The 17,926-nt window shown below is 43.6% G+C and overlaps 1 long non-coding RNA gene across 1 annotated transcript; it reads left to right on the plus strand.

The window, feature by feature from the left end:
• The first annotated feature begins 1,635 nt into the window (after positions 1 to 1,635).
• On the plus strand, positions 1,636 to 6,269 carry LOC147003350 (uncharacterized). Its single transcript, XR_015047758.1, has 3 exons — positions 1,636 to 1,662; positions 1,958 to 2,105; positions 4,732 to 6,269. It is a non-coding gene; the product is annotated as an uncharacterized LOC147003350 (long non-coding RNA).
• The last annotated feature ends 11,657 nt before the right edge of the window (positions 6,270 to 17,926 follow it).

The following is a 17,926-nucleotide window of genomic DNA, read 5'->3' on the forward strand; positions in this document are numbered from 1 at the left end:
ATCCCAGCACTCAGGAGGCAGAAGCAGGAGAATCAAGAGTTTTAATGCCAGCCTCGGTTACATAACAAGTCTGAAGCCAAGGTTACCTAACAACCTGTGTCCATAAAGGAAAGTAAACAGAGATGGTTCCGTTCTTAAGAGCATCGTCTGTTCTGTTCCAAGCACTTATGTTGGGCCAATCATGAACATTTATCATGAACATATATGTTGGATCAAATTTTATGGAATTACATATATATGTAATTCCATAAAATTATTCCATATGAGTGAGAATATATATATATATATATATATATATATATATATATATATTCTCACTCATATAATGAGAATTCAATGTCGATCATACTGGCTTCAAACTCTGGCCCATGTCTCTGCCTTCTGTTTGCTGTGATTAAAAGTATGCACCACTGTGCCTCAACTCTTGGTGAATTTTGTTATTGTTGGTTGATTTTGTTGTTGTGGAAGCACAGTCTTATTAGGAAGACTGTCTCCGGGAGAGACAGGGAGGGAGGGAGGGAGGGAGGGAGAGAGAGAGAGAGAGAGAGAGAGAGAGAGAGAGAGAGAGAGAGAGAGAGAGAGAGAGAGAGAGAGAATATCTCGCTCACGAGATCTAGGTTCACCGGCAGCCTGAAACCCAGATTCAGCTTTTTGGATTTCTAGGTTCCTGGTCTTTCCGGGACCTCCTGGGACCCTTTCTAGACATCTACCCCAGAGGAATTCTCCGTGAACCGGCTTAGATACTGTGGCAGGGGTTACACGAAGGAGGATTTGGTGCTCTGGCTTGTTTTTTTTTCCCCATAAGTCACTGCGGCTTGGAATCCTCGGTTTGAACTACATTTCCCAGAAAACAACGGGTGCAGGCAATTTACTGGTCAGTCCCAGTCCCCAAACACCCCGCAGGGTTCTCAGTGCTCGGCAAAATGAATTCAACCTAAATCCAAGGGCGGTGACAGGAGGAAGGCTCTAAACAAATGTTTCAAATTTGGAGTTCCTGATTTGGACATGGAGAAGCCGCCAGTTGTTACTGGAATGTAGGCCTGTGGGTTCGTGAAGAGCACAGGAGCACTTTGTGTGTCTGTGTGAAGGAATGTGCGGGAGCGCGCTTACGTGAGCGCGTGCGTGTGTGTGAAAGGAGGAGAAGGGGTTGGAAGAGAAAGACAGAGAGGAAAGAGGGATATGGGAAGGGCTGGGATGTTTCTTTTGAATAGCAAGCACAGTGAGAAGCTGTGACCAGTGGGTGACATTACAGGCCTTGGGGGCAAGTCTTTGCTTGGGCTGCTGTAGTTCTATGTGTCAGTGACCCACCTAAGTTCCTTACTGTTTTCGCCACTCATTCTCCTCACGTTGACTTCTTGGGGCTGACACTGAAAGGTCTGTGAGAGGGAAGACATAAGCTAATCCCTAGTTGAAGTTTTTCAGCAAGAAGACACAGCATTGTTAACAGTGGGAGGCATGGGATGCTGGTGGACCAGCCTCATTCGTACAAGTCTCAGAGTCCCTGCTCTGTAAACCCCAACAGACAGCATCCAGTTGTTATGACTAAAGAAGCTCGTTTATACTGTGCAACCATCTTGGTACCCACCAACCAATTGTCTCTGACTCCAGTCCCTGGAAGATAAGTTCTGATTAACCCCGACTCAGTGACACCCACCCAATAATGTAACTGCTTTATTATTTTTATTATTTTCAGCTTCTGTAAAAGGAAGGGCAGTGGAAGGGCATCCTGAGACATGGGAGCTGAGGAACCTCATAGCTCTGAGAGGAAGCCTCCTCAACAGAAGAGTTGCAGCTCCCAGGGGAGGATGTCCCCAGCTGAGCTGAGGACCAGGAGCCTCAGCCCTGTAGGGATATTGGGGCCCAGCATCTGCTCCACCACAGGCCTCAGCCACTCAGGGAGGCAGGACGCAGGAAGTTGACTATGTTTATTTACCATGTTTATTTACACCATCACCAGACAGGCCCGGGACATGGCTCCAGGGGTGGGGAAGTGCAGTCTGAGGCACCGATGGTTCTCAGGCTCTCGGACATCCAGGTGCTGCTGGGAGTCGCAGAAGACCTGAGAATGGAGCGAGGCCCTGCAGGCTGGACCTAGCCTGGGACAGGTGTGTGTGTGTGTGTGTGTGTGTGTGTGTGTGTGTGTGTAGCTCCAGCTGGTCCCACAGGGAGAGAGTCCTTGACTTGGCAGCAGCTGTGGGCTCGAGCTTGGCTTGGTGGCAACTGTGACTGGGAATGCAGAGAGGCCTTCTATGGGAGACTAGACTGTGGCTCCATAGGTGAAGGCCTTCTCCAAGGCTTCTCATGGTGGATCCCGATGAAAAGAGGCAGTTCGTGGTTTTAAGGCATTTATTGTCATGGTGAAAAGTAGCTGAGTGAAACAGGTTAAATACCATTTGCAGCAAGGAGTGTCTGGGAAGGAAAGCTTATTGGCTAAGCCCTCCAGGCCTTTAAATAACTCATAAAAATGGAGATCTGTCTTGAGCCTACATGACCACAGGTCACGTCCTGTACCTGTGGAGGAGCTTAGGGCATTGCCTTTACGTGACTGGTGGAGACAGGGACCTGGTGCCAGAAGCAGGCGAAATGCCTACCATCCCTTCAGGGTCTCTGGGGTTTTAAACCTTAGCTCAACTAGGGACCAAGCTGCCATTCACGGTCCCACACAGCCCCGCTCCTTCCCTTTGCTTCTTGTGTTCTTTTTGTTGCTTCTTTTCTTCTTGCCTTCTTCCATGAAAGAGTCAAAACAGGCAGCAAATCTCATGAAAGAGAATATTTGGAGAGCCCATGATAAAGAGGAAGGAATCTAGGAGTGGCTGCCTCTGCTTCCAGGAGTGAGCAACAGAGAATTAAAGGGCGGGTCTTCTCTAGGATATCTGAGGAGGCTTTTCAGGGTGGGGATTTCCAGATTGAGGATTGGTGGAATTTCAAGTCCTGAGCTTGGGGAAGTCAGAGATTGGTGGGGTTTCCTGTTCAGGGATTAGGGGCTTCCCCCCCCCCCCATCCCCTTTCCCTGCACGGCCCCATACCACCATTTTTTGACAGCTCCGAGGTTGGGGGGGGGCGCATCTCATCTTGACCTTAGGATGGAATGGAAAGGAGGAGCCTTCCACAGCTTTGATAGCTTTTGAGGTGCGATGCTTAGGGTGGAAAGTCCCTCCTGGCTTTGGCTTTGGCTGAGGTGCCATATCTATGGATCTGCTCTGGGAGGCCTGAGAGGTGAGCCTGACTTTGTGGACAGCTCCTGCAGCGGTATTTCATCAGGGTTGTAGGCTGAGGCAGGAAAGACGGTATCATCACCATGGACAGGTCCTGGTGGGCGGGCAGTTCCTATTGAGGAGGAAAGATGTGCCACTGCAGACAACTCCTGCGAAGGCTGCCATTTTGACAGGAGCCACCATTTTTTGACAGCTCCAAGGTTGGGCGGGGGCGGGGGGCATCTCATCTTGACCTTAGGATGGAATGGAAAGGAGGAGCCTTCCGCAGCTTTGATAGCTTTTGAGGTGCGATGCTTAGGGGCTACAGAAAGGCCTTTTAAATGTGTGGATACTTTACACAACACCAGAAAATTCATACTAGTAAAAAACGTTTCAATTGTAAAGGATTTGGGAATGCTTTTATTCCGCTTCCATCTTTGCTCAACACCAGAGAACCCACACCGGTAAGAAACCTCACGTAAGTCATTAGCATGGGAGGACCTACAGATATGGCTCACTCCTTAACATACATCAAAGAATTGGTGTGTCTATGAAAATCTAAGCATAGAGGGAACATGAGGAAGCTTTGGATATGGCCCAAGTTTTTTTCTTTTATTTCATGACTTCATAGAAATGCAACATAAACTTCTGGCAGCTTCTTGTTACTTCCTCCTCGGACTCGGGCCGATTGGCAGAGTGGTGTCAGATGATACAGTGGAGTTTTGCTAAGACAGACTCATGTGTTGTTTTGCTGAGGCGAGACACATGGGTGGCCATGTGATGTTCGGAGGAAGGATAAATAGGACTAAACAGACCGTGAGAGGGGCTTGCATAGCTAGCTTGGCAGTGCTTCACGAGAGAGGGGCTTGCATAGCTAGCGTGGCAGTGCTTCACGTGGGAGGGGCTTGCATAGCTAGCGTGGCAGTGCTTCATTGGTCTTGAGACTTTGCTGGTCTTCACTTTGTTGAGAGCAGCATGGCAGAGAACGTCTAGCGTCCCTGCTGGTCGCTCCTGCTGACTTGTGCAGATTCAGCAGAGACCTGGCTGTTTCTGCTGTGTTGTGCCACCGCTGCTGCTTTGTGTTTGCTGTCCTGATGCGACTGACCTGGACTGTTGGTGTATATCCTGTCAATGCAGATTGGAGTTGCTCCAAAGAACTATTTCTAAACAGGTCCGTTTCCCCTGAATTCAAATAACCTTTCTTTTCTACTACCTATGGTGGGTGGTGGGTTTTAAGACAGGTTAAAGAATTTAAGAAACCTTATTAAAAGTAGGCTTTTTTTTTTTTTTTTTGAAAAATGGAATCCAGCAGGTGATGCCCAACGTGGTTTAGGCACAATGGGTAACTGCTTCTAATGTAGAGGAAACGGCAGGTTATGAGGGGTTAGCAATGGTGCTTAAGGAGATTGGTGAAATGGCAACTAGGTGGTCTCCTGCCTTGCTCCCAGAAGAGGATTGTTTTTATTTTGCTTCATAATTTTCATGTATACTATTTTGAAAAACTTTAAGGAGAAACCTAACAATTCTCTTCTGTTAGAGAAGATTGCAGAGTTGACTATGCACTTAGAGAGTTTGCTGACAGAGGTCGAAGTATTTGGAAAACAAAGAGGACCCCTCCCCCAAAAAATGGAAGGAGAAAAATGCATGATGAAAGCTGGAAGCAAACTAGACTGGATGGTAAACGGCTGCTGGGCCCTACTCCACACACACTCCCTGCCAAGCACCCAGAACACCTCTGTGAAACTAGGGGCCGGGAAGAGTAGGGGATTGGGAAGATACAACTGGATGGTGTTCAGCCAAGTGCATCACCAGAGGATTTCTTGGACCTACACAGCTTCCTCAGTCTTCCCAGTCTTTGTACAACATATGTGTGCTAATGATGGTGGTTCTGCCTATAATGAACTGACCTGGTATCTGATAGAAATGCTAGATCTAAAGCATTTTAAAGAGGTTGTTATATGATATAGCTTACATTCTTCTTTTGTTAAATAACTGCTAAATGCTAAGCACACAGCATAGGGTTATCCCACAAGATTGGAAGGGATTGGCGTTAGCTTTTCTAGAAGCTGGACAGCAATTACAATGGTTGTCATGGTAGAGGCAATGAAGCCACCATGAAAACAGAACAACAAAATATAGCAAGTGGGGTAAATGTTACTAAAGAGCAGCTGCTTGGTGAAGGGAGTTATGCTGACCTATAAGAACAAATCCAATCTAATGATGGTGCAACTGAGCAATATCATGCTGCAGCTTTAAGAGCTTGGGATATAATTGAGGATCCTGGGGCCAGAGGGTGGGGAATCCACTACATTTACTAAAATAATACAGGGGTCTGGTGAAGCCTTTACAGAATTCTTACAGAGGTTGGGTTCAGCTGTGAAAAGAGCCAGATTAGACCCTGAAACCAGACAGTCATCGATAGAAATATTGGCATTTAAAAATGCAAATACCAAATGCATGAGAGCAATCAGACTATTGAAAGCTTGAAGAGCCCCAGTTGAAGTGGAAACTTAAGGAACCTTTGGGAAGTCAGTTGTGTCAGATGGTGTTTTGGTAGGGTAAACACTTGAAGGAGTGTTTACCTGAAGTGGACACAGGTGAAAGGATGTTTTGCTAAAGCAAGCACATGAAAGGACATGTAATGACGATTCTTTGCTAAGGACACGCATGTATTGGTCCACCTTACATTGTGTAGTTGAGCTGCATCTGTTGGGACTCCATAGAGAGAAACTCATCAAACAAACAAACAAACGTTTGGTGTTATACTGCAGCTTCTTGCTACTTCTGCAGAATGGGGCCGGATTGACAAAGTGATATCAGCTGAGACAGACTCACTTGGAGTTTCGCTAAAAGACTTACATGCTGAGTCAAGACTTGTGGTGAGGCAAGACCCATGGAGGACACATGATGTTTGGAGGGAGTATAAACAGGACTCAACAGACTGTGAGAGTGGCTTAATTATAGAGCTAACTGTGCGATGCTTCTTGGTCTCACATCTTTGCTGATCTTTGCCTTATTGATCACAGACCCTGGAAAATCCAGGGACTGGAAAGACAACACACAACAGGATAAACACAGACTGGGCGAGCTTTTTTCAAACTAACTATTTTTCCCTTGGGGTTCCAAAACAGGAATTCTTTATCCCAATTCAGCAGGAAGCAAATATATATAAGACCATTGTCCTAGACCCTTAGGTTGGGGTAGGCAGTTTTGGTTGCTGGATGTGTTATAGTTGTTATCATCTAAGCTGGCTCATACTCATATAGTTGGGTTTTTTTGTTTGTTTTTGTTTTTTTATTGTCCAAGAACATTTTTAAAAAGATTTATTTATTTATTTAATATGTGTAAGTACACTGTAGCTGCCTTCAGACACACCAGAAGAGGGTAACAGATCCCATTACAGATGGTTGTGAGCCACCATGTGGTTGCTGGGATTTAAACTCAGGACCTCTGCAAGAGCAGTCAGTGCTCTTAATCTCTAAGGCATCTCTCCAGCCCATCCAAGAACATTTTCAGAGGAAATGGTCCTTCAGACAATAGGATGAGCTTTCCTACATGCATGAAGAAAATCAAGACAATCTATCATGCACATGTTTATGTATCACTGTGATAAAGATAATTGCTCAATTGAGACATTTTAAAAGATGTCTCTAGGTTGTGCCAGTGTTTTTTTTTTTTTTTTCTTAAAGATTTATTTACTATTATACATAAGTACACTGTAGCTGTCTTCAGAAGAAGAGGGCATCAGATCCCATTACAGGTGGTTGTGAGCCACCACGTAGTTACTAGGATTTGGACTCAGGACCTCTGGAAGAGCAGTCAGTGCTGTTACCCGCTGAGCCATCTCACCAGCCCAGTTGTGCCAGTGTCTTAGTTACTTTTATATTGCTGTGACAAAAACATTAGGAGCAAGGCAATTTATGAAGGAAGATATTTAATCTGGCTAGTGATCTCAGAGGGCTTAATTGTGCTTATGGTTTCCGAGTCTGTATTGGTAGAATGACGGCACAAGGGCAGAACAGCAACTATGAGCTCACATCGTGACCTGCAAACGGGAAGCAGAGAGGGAGGCACACTGGAAAGTATGAGTCAAGGACACACCTCCTAATCCTTCTCAAATAGTTCCACCAACTGAGGACCACATATTCAAACCTGGGGATCGTCTTCATTCAGACCACCAGTCAGGTTGACAGTAGTTAACTAGGCATCCATGTAATTTCAAGTTGCAAACATGAATGCTTGTGGGTTTTGGTCTGATGATGCCATGTATTCAAATGTTAAATTCTGTATCCCAAGATCTGATTGCTTCAGCTTTTGTTGTGCAAACCTTGCTACCCAATTAAAAACCACTGGTTAAATAAAGGTGGCTACGGACAATTACTGAAGGAGATAGAGCTGGGCACACCCAACATGGAGCATATAATCCAAGATTAGGACAGTAGATTCAGGCTTTACCTAAAAGTTCTGGACCACAGGGGGCTTGAGGGAACCAGAGCCTCAGAACACAGCCCATGATGAGTAACAAAGCCAGAAACTGCTAACCTGAGCCTCAGGCATTCCCAGGCACGGCAGAGGGACCAAACAGCACCCAGCTGGGTCCCTGAGCCTGCATGGTGCAGCCCATGGGAAACCAATGTATGCCCACGGGAAAGCCTGCAGTTGTGCAGGGGCCTAACATACAGAAAGGCTTGGCATGAGCTGGCAAACAGCAGCCCAACCCAGGGAGACACATGGGCCCAAGACAACCATGGGAACACAGGCCACTGTAAAGTCAGAGTTAGGATGAGGGCTGAACTGAGTCAAAGGGGGAGAATTAACAGACAGAGATGCATTCTGGCCTGAGCAGCCTGAAACATGAAGGACAGAGGGACACACATGACAGAGGGACATTTTCCCAGAGCTGCAATGGGACTGAAAAGCCCAAAGTTCTGAACTGGTAAGATTTTGTTTAAAGTTGGTAAATTGAAATCCTTAAGGAAAAATTTAAATATTTCTATGATAAAAGTGGGAACACAGTAACACAAAGGTTCTGTAGTTTATCTGATGTGCTTTTAAATGGTTCAAAGAAGAAAATAAAGGAAAAAGACACTGAAACTGACATACTACTGGTTATGACTATTATCACATTAATAATTCTCATTTTTACCTTAATAATATTGGTTTCCTATATCTTCTCAGAGTAAAAAGAGTCCTAGAAAAATTCTTTTTGAAAATTTATAAATCAAACTACAAAAATGCAAAAATATCAGAGGTAAAGCAAAATGAAATCTGGAAACAAGGCTTAGAGAACTTTTTAAGAAATTATAAATCAGACTAAAGAAAAGGCTGAGATATCAGAGACAAAACATAGGGAAAGAAACAATAAGACAGACTCAGACAAAAAGAGACTGAGGTATTAGATGCTAGATTGAAGACCATAAAACAGAGGCTGGAAGATTCTTTGAATCAAAATAGGGAACCTTCAGAGGAATCCAATCTGGAACTTAAACAGTAAAACCAAAAGAGGCTGTCCCAGATAAGAAAAATCTACAAAGGCTTAAAGAATTAATATGGCAGCCCATAAAGATACAATATATTGAGTTAAGAATCCAAATTCTATTTAATGATGCTACCTTAAAACAAAGCCATACAATGGAATATGTTTTATTTTTTGGAGTTTGGAGAACTGAGATACATTTATGTTTTAATGCATCATGCTATTGATGCACAAAAGAGGGCTGGAGAGATGGCTCAGTGGTTAAGAGCACTGACTGCTCTTCCAGAGGTCATGATTTCAATTCCCAGCAACCACATGGTGGCTTGCAACCATCTGTAATGGAATCTGATGCCCTCTTCTGGTGTGTCTGAAGACAGCTCCAGTGTACTCATATAAATAACATAAATATTTTTTTTTTAAAGAAAGAGATGATTCCGAGATTACTCATTTGTTAGAGATAGGTGGTGACTGTCTTTGTTTGTGTTGATCAAAGCTGATGATGCTTAGGTATGTGTATCCATTAGAAAACAGCAATTTCATAAACAGTATGGCATAAAGCCTGTTCCAAATACAGCTTACAGTCCTACACGTGAAGCCATTATGGAGAGATCTAACAGAAATTTAAGGGAGATGTTATAGAACAAGGTGGGGAGGATGCTTATCCCAAGGGTAGGTTAGTGGTCCTCTACTGACTTTGAAATTTTAAAAATTCAATGAGACAGGTACCACAGCTGTTAAAAAGCAATGGACTTTTAAAAGGACTGCTGAATTAGATTAGCCTATAGAAATTCTAATTCCAAAATGGAAAAGAGGAGGTATGTTGTGTTGCGCCCACCTCGTCCCGCAAGGAAAACGCAACACGGTCGGATTCTTCTCAACAGCTTTATTGCAGGAACGCCTCGATGCTACGGGAACCCCGGGAACCCAGGGAGGACTCCTTATATACACCCCAGCTCAGGGAAAAGCTTTGTGTTCTCCTGGGATTGGTCAATCTGCCAGCACCTTAATTTGCATGCACCCGCTCGGGAGGGGTTGGTGCCAGATTCAGGCTAGCACCTGCGCAGTGGTGTTGTTTACAGCCACGGTGTACCAGAAACGGGTGCCATCTTTTAGGCATCGGCTGCCTACAATGTTGTGTGTGGGGAGATTTTACATTTGTCCCAACAGGAAGAGAAAAGCTATGTCTTCCACCTGAATTATTGGAACTAAGATTTGACAGAAGGAGACCCTCTGAAGCTCTTGGTTACAGACAAGAAAAAATAATCAAAAGGAACAAGAGAGAAACAAGATAGTATGTATATGCTGGTACTCTATATGGGATTAGCTCTGAGACCAGCTAAGACAGGAATATCTGTGTGTAGTCAATAACACTTGTTGGCTACAAAGTTTTCAGGACTTATCATGCCATTCTCCAGAAGGGCACATAAAAATGTATATTGCAGTTTGGTTACAATCCAAAGTACCTTAAGAAAGACAGATGCCTTTACTTGCTCAAAGAACGAAGAATCTTTGTTAACTGAGCTGTGTACCGTGCACATTCCATATATGTCAATACAAAACTGCATATTGCTTGTGAGAACTTATATGTTCACAGAAAATAAAAACCAGAAAAACAGCTCTGACAAGATTCACCCTCCGGGGTGCTGTTCCAGCTTCCTGACTGATCTTACCTCAGAATGCTTCAGTGCTGTTTCCTCAAAAGACTTGCTTCCAGAACAGCTTCAAAGAAAGCTGCTGACCCCAGATGACCTCAAGTCATCCAGCCTTACAGACTGATCCAGTCAAGACTTCATGTATGCCTAAACTTTCTGAGCGTACAGAAACTGGACAACAGATCTAGCTTTCTTAAGGCCATCCATTTTTCCAACCTTCTTGGGCCCCCTAAAGAAATACTTAGCTCCAAATCAACAGGAAGGAGCTTTGAGGGCACAGCACACCATTCCCTCAAGGTGAGATGGGTAGGTTTTGGTTGTTCACTGTTTTATCAGATGATGGATGCTTGCCATTATAAAAGGGTTGATTGTTAAATGGTTTTGACCAAGGAGAAAACAAGGTATAAGAGGTCAGGCTTAAGGAATTCTCTGTTTCCTTTTCTTTTTTTTCTATTCTTCTTTCTTGTGTAGGGGAAAAGAGGTTGAAAAGAAAAAAGGTGGATATAGGAATAGAATAGGAAAAATTGGAATATGGAATCAATTATTGAATCTAGTCTTAAACCAAAGGGCAGTTAATAATCAATAATGTCATACTTATATACTGATACATATTAAGTTCATATTTTGTTACATTGGTATGATTTTTAATATTGATATATATCAAGGTTATATTTTGAAGCATTAGTATAGATTTTTATACATTTATACAAGATTTGAGGTTATTTTTGCTACAACTTACTTTATATATGTTTCAATTCTTATAAAAGGTATTGGATCAATACTCTGTACAGTTCAATTGAAGGTGTAATATAAAGCTAGTCTCTTTAAAAACTGCTATTACAAACTGTTTAGGACAGTTAAAAAATACAAGTTGGTTATCAGGCAATCAAACTCATGGTCATGTTAGATACTAGACTAGTTTATCGTAAAATAAGCTTCCTAGTTTGAATGGATAGTAAATAGCCAAAAAACCCAAACAAACAAAGTTTGCCTATTCAGATATACTGTGGATAGATAGATTTTTTTTTTCCCCAAAACCTCAGAGACTTACAGAATATAACATTTAAAGTTTTCTTATTATTACCATAAGGCCTTTTTAAACATTAATACATGTCAGCTCCTGACAGCATCCTGAAGTGGAAATTTCTGGTTTCTTTGGAGAATCAGTTATGTCATATGATTTTGGGGGGAGACTCTCTTATGAGAGGATATTCTGCTGAAGCAGATACATGGGAGGGAATTTTTCTGGAAGCTGCCTAGAAAAGGGGCATGTGGTATTTTACTGGAGCAGATGCTTGAGAGGACACATAATGTTTATAAAGAATATAAGTAAAATCCAACAGACAGTGGACAATGCTCTGGCATGGGTTCACCTTGCAACCTTTTGCTGGTCTTCGATGGACTTTGCTGATGCTGGTCTTCACTGATTTGTCTTCTTTTCTGATCATTTTTGTCATGATTTGGAGAGAAAAACTCACCAAAGAACTTTTTGTGATATTCCTGCAGCTTCTTGCCACTTCCACAGGCATGGGCTGATTGGCGGAGCCTTGCAGTTTCTTCTGGATTGAACTGACAGTGCTGATCCGTGAATAGTGTTTGTGAGTGGATTGAGCTACTGCTGTTGATTCGAGTGAACTAAACTGCTTATATCCTGACAACAGATTGGAAACACCTCTAAAGAACTATTTCTAAACAGCCCACATACATCTTTGCTCTATTAACCTTTCCTTTCCACTACCTCTGGTGGGTGGTGGGCTAGAAGGGAGGTTAAAACATGTAAGAACCATTATTAACATAGGTTTTGAAAAATCTAAGCCTGCAGCAACCCATTCAACTTGGAAGAAGACAAGAGCATCAGAAATCCTCCATATGGAGTTGCTTCAAATGTGGAAGGCTGTCATTAGGCAAAAATTACCATTGCTCTGACCACTGGAAAAAATGTTGTCTGAAATGGGCAAACATGATGGAGGAAAGTCAACTGCTGAACTCTGCCAATACAGGGTAAGCAGCTTCATAAATTCCTGCTTCATTAAAGATCTGGCACATATTTTGGACCAGGATGCTGAAGGTAGATGCTCCAATATTTTAAAGAAATTCTGGGGGACTGTTCAGGCAGCAAGATCCTCAGTCATTTCTTAGTTTAAGACACTGCTTGGCTGCACTTCCTGCATACTGAGGTAATATTTATTCCTTCTCAAATCTCAGATGGGGTAGAAGACTAGATGTTTATAAGCTCACAATTAAGTTTACATTGTTTAGGATCTAAGAATATGTTTTTACGTTAGTACAAGTTATAATAGAAAATAATTTAGGTATGAAACACTAAACTCACCCAAATAGGATAGATAATAGAATACTTTATCCAAAGATGCCAAATACAGATAGACTGGACTTTAAATGTAATTCTCACTTGATGATTTTCATAATTGTTTCATATTTGTTCCTACTGTATGTCATTTATTATTGTAAGAGAAAGAGCCTTTTTATTTAGACAAGAAGGGGGGAAGTGTTAGGGGTTGGTCTTGTCGTGGATGGGCCTAGTGCTGTTTGTATTTTGAAGTTAATTCCAGTCTGTTGGGAGGGATTGGGGACAAGGAGTGAGTCATATACTCAGGTGACCTCTTGTAAACACACCCCTAATGAATAAAGGAGCCAATCAATGGACAAGTAGGAGGGACTTTTGGGTTGGATAGGGGAAGAGAGGAAGCAGGAAGGAGAGAGGGTCTTTTGGATGGGGATAGCATGAGGACAAGATGTAATGACTAGTGTCTCTCATTTTCAATGATGGATCCATCAGGATTCACCACCAGAGGACTTAGATTTAATAAGACTTACAAGATTAAGATTTTAGTTGTTGTGCCCAGAGATTGAGTTACTGTTGTTTCTGAACTAAGTTTGTGTTGTGTTTTCCTTCACGAGGCAGCTTGTCAGAGTTCAAGAGAAAAAGATATGCGGCAAAGCATGGGTTTGCCTGATGTGCACCACAAAGGCTGTGGGGGTTTTGAAGCATGGGGCTGGTGTGGTAGAGACCCATCAGTAGGAACTTAGCGAGCTGGGTAGAGAGACTTTGGAGCTGAGTCAGAGAGTCTCCACGAGTTAAGAATAGGTCGACCAAACACCTACGGGGCTGAGAGTAGGTGGGTGTAGTGCGGGAACTTGATGTTCTCATTTTAATATTTCCTGCAACATGGTCTAGTGCTGATATGTGTTCAAATGATAAATTCTGTACTCTGAGATCTGGTTGTCTCAGGATCAGCACATTCCCATGCACCAGCTTTTGTTGTGTAAACCTTGTTTCCTAATTTAAAACTATTGATTAAATAAAAATGGCTAGACTGGGGGGTGGGAAATGGAGATAGCTGGGTTTTCAGTTACCTAGCTGGGGGTCACAGGTAGAGAGGAAAGAAAATGAAGTAGGAAGGAGATAGAGGGACCAAGATGTCGCCATTATAAGTGATGGACCAGGAGCACATGCCTGAGTAAAATACCCTCCCAGGATGAACTGCTGGAGTCATGTGGGTGGGATTCAAAGAACAAGTCCCTTGGGTAATGCAGCTGGGAAGTAGTCTAGTGAATAGAAATATAGATTATGGGTAATACACCAGTAATGTTGCTAGAGCTGATTTTTAAAAAAAATCCATAGGACTCTGCCTTGATTATTGGGGGGCTGGGAAGGTCATATTAATAACTAATTGAGTTTACTAAACTCCATTTACAAATGTTCCTCTTTCAAAATACTCTGACATGCTTAGCCCATTGTGTCTTGTACATGAAAAAAACTCCTCCTGCCCTTAGGCTCCTAAGCTTAGAAAGTTGTGGAAGTTTTGGAAGATGGGAATGGAGAAAATCAGTTACTGTGGGTAAGGTCATCGAGGTTTGATAGTCTAGTCCCACTTCCTATTTAGTCTCTGTTTCCTCATAGTTACATGGTTTCCTGTTCCAGGTAAGAATACGACCTCATGTCCCCACAATCATGCCTCCCTGCTGTGATGGGCTGCATCCCTCAACTGTCAGCCAAAAATCAACCTTCCCTTAAGTTACTTCTGGTTAGATATTTGACCATAGCTGTTGAGGTTTGGTCTTTTGCTAAATTGTTATGCTAGACAGTGGTCTCCAAGACCTGGCAGCCCCCAGGGATGAGAGAATCCATAGTAAACCCAAGTGACACTAGGTAACCTTCCCCCTGCCCCCAAGTTATCCTTGATTGGTGAAGAAAGATGCCTACAGCCAGCAGCTGGGAAAAAGAGAGATATGTGCGGCTTGGGGTTCTTGGACTCGGGGTTAGAGGAGGACCAAAGGAAGATGCCATGAGGTAAGGGATTTTAAGAACTGGACATATAGCTGGGCGTGGTGGCACACACCTTTAATCCCAGCACTCCGGAGGCAGAGGCAGGCAGATTTCTGAGTTCAAGGCCAGCCTGGTCTACAAAGTGAGTTCTAGGACAGCCAGGGCTATACAGAGAAACTCTGTCTTGAAAAACAAACAAACAAACAAACAAACAAAAAAAAAAACAAGAACTGGACATGTGGGCTGAGCAATTGGAGTAAGAGCCGCCCATCCAGAACATGTCAAGTCATAACTTGAGGTTATTGGTAGGGAGATAAAAAACTAATAGTTTAGAGGGTAGATATCAGCCCAGCTCTAATGCTATAAAGGGCTATTATAAATATAAAAGTGTTGTGTCTTTTATCTGGGAACTGACTGGTCAAAAGCAGGGTAGAAACCTTAATTTGAGATTAAATATTTACTACCACAAACTGATGAACTAAAGTGTGGCAAGAACTCACTTTTAACAAAATGATTTCAGATTCTTAAATAGAACACACTGTCACTGAAAGACCCCTCAAGTCTCAGGATAGTCTCGGACCCCCAAGAACTCACGAGAGACCAAGCTTGATGCAAATCACATGAGGCTTTATTCAGGGAAAGTCAGAGCTCTGGGGACGACTCGTATCCCATGCAGGGGTAGAGGAGTTGACCCAGAAGTGAAATGGAGCCCTCCTTTTATGGGCCCTCAAGGGGGAAAGGAGAAGGGGAAAGTAGGGGATTTCCAAATCACATGTTTCTAAGCAAACAATTCCTAATCTAAGGTGATTTCACAAGAGGGGTACAAGGAAGGTTTGTGCACAGGCACAGGAGTGATGCCACTCTATTGGCTAATGGCTGATAAGTGGGGCAACTCAGGATTGGCCCTATCTGAAGTTGTTGGGGAAATTTTCCGATTTCAGCCCAGTAACCAGATTAGCATCACTTGGCAGTGGGCTACAGCGGTCGGCAAATACATGAGTTCAAGGAACGGTCAGAACATTGGCAAACACAGGTTCAGAGAACGGTCAGAACATTGTGCACAAACATTTTCTAAATCAATAGAGCAAGTTAAACTTTTACTTTCTGTCAGTAGTGAGGTCCATGTTGGGTGTCAGCCTAGAAGCTTTCATGAATCTTTTCATTCTTTCATTCCCCACTTCTAGTCATTAGTTCTAATCTTAGAACTACATTCCAACCTCTTCTTCGAGGTTTTTCAGGGACTGGCACTGTAGTCTCAGCACCAGCAGCTGGACTGCACTGATTCTTCCTCTAACAAAGGTCACCAACCTATTAAGAATCAGTGGGCCGCATGTCAGCAACAAAAGCAAAATTATTAAAGGTCCCATCAGAGTGGAGATGAGGGTGGTTAACCAAGGGGATCTATTAAAAAGGCCTTCAAACCACCCAGTCTGTGCTTCTCGGTCTCGCTTCCACTTTTCTAGTCTGTCTCTTAACTTGCTCATGGAGTCTTCAATTACTCCAGCGTGGTCTACATAAAAGCAACATTCTTCTTTTAAGGCAGCACACAATCCTCCCTCTTTAAGGAAGAGCAAGTCTAATCCCCTACGATTCTGGAGAACCACCTTAGACAGAGATGTTAAGGACTCTTTTAACTTAGTAATGGATTGCTCCAGGGCCGCTATATCAGTGTCCATGGCTTCTCTTAACTGATTGTAATAGCGGGGCACCTTATCTAGGACAGCAGCGCCAGTTCCAATTCCTGCCGCTATTCCTCCCACTCCCCCAAACATGGCCAAAGTCATAGTCACAGGTTCCCTGTGGAGGTGAGTCGGCCGTTTGTCAAACTCATCAACAAAATTTTCTGTGGGATGGTAAATAACTCTAGGCACTAACTGTACCAAGATGCAATAGTCTCTGGTCTCATTAAACACCGACGTTGACACACAGGGGGTCAATACGGTGCTGCAAGCCCACCACTTATTAGGACCAGGTGACAGGTAATAAGTTAGTTCAGTCTTGGGGCTTTTATGGGTTTCATTACACAGATGATGATGACTCGGAGACACTTTTCCTACACATGTGCCTGTGCTCAACACTTCAGTGAGGGTGAATGTGTGGCTACGTCTCCAGCTGCAGGGATCATGACTGGTGGTATTATTGTAAGTTCCCATTACTGCCATCCCCTCATAATAGGGAGGACCAGAGGCTAAACACAACCAACAAGATTTAGTGGCATTGGGATTGGTACTATTTAACACAGAGAAAGCTCCCTGGAGAAGGCTGAATAGTCTTTGTCTGGTGGGTGGTGGCCCGACTTGTGCTGGGGTTATGGGAGGGAGAGTGGAACTCAGAGGAATCCCCCGTGGGGAAGACTTTTGGGTGGGGGGTAGGGCCGGGAATGAAACCGGGAGGGGAAGTTGGTTTTGCTCAGGGAGTCCCTTATTAGGGCCCACTGGTAGGGCCAGAGGACTTTCAATGTGTAAGCGTACATGGAGCAATGATCCTGGCTTACTCCCATAATTGTAAAACACAATGCCCCAGGTCATGCCCCTGAGCCACTGAGCAAGATCATACTTTTTGCCCATTTCAGTGAACTGCAATTTTACTCTATCTAAATCTGTAGACTTGCATTTCTTATCCTTGTAGAGCCCCATTACTACATGCTGGCCTGGTCCTTGATTTTGGAAGGAAAAGTTCAGCCCATCCCCAGTGGACTCAGTGGACCATTTCCAATCTCCATCATTTGAAGTAACACAACTCCAATCACTGCAAAAGTACCATCTGGGTCCTCCACACCAGGAACTCTTAATGTGCTTGGGGCAGCTATAGAACCTGTAGCTTCGGACCGTGTTGGTGGAGGGGTACTTCCAGCCACAGGAATAATTTGGCAGAGACAAAAATATGGGGTTGGGCACCATGCCCCCGGGGGTTCCTTTTTTGAAGTGGCGAAAAGTATTTCCCCTGATTGAGATAGTACTTGCCAAGTAAGAGTCATGGGCTGATGCGGGTTATCACTCTTTTTCTGGATTGTACCAGTGGCGTAGGCACAGCTTAAGAGGATCAGCAATCTTTTCCACTTCCCAATTATCTTGGGGTTGATCAGGAGCTCGCTTTATGTGAGAGGCATGGATCCAAACAGAGATGTCTTCTACTTTAACCTTGGTGGGGGTGGTCAGCAGCATGATGTAGGGGCCCTTCCAATGAGGCTCTAGATTTCCAACTTGGTGTCGTCAGATGAGGACTTTGTCTCTAACCTGGAACTGGGGTGGCACCATTATAAGCCTCCTTGAGCTGTTCCCAGGCAGTGTTTCTGACCACTTCTAGGGCTTTCATG

The sequence above is a fragment of the Mus caroli genome, unplaced genomic scaffold, assembly GCF_978045245.1.
Source record: "Mus caroli unplaced genomic scaffold, Mus_caroli_1 scaffold_8, whole genome shotgun sequence".
In the NCBI taxonomy this organism is placed as follows: Eukaryota; Metazoa; Chordata; class Mammalia; order Rodentia; family Muridae; genus Mus; species Mus caroli.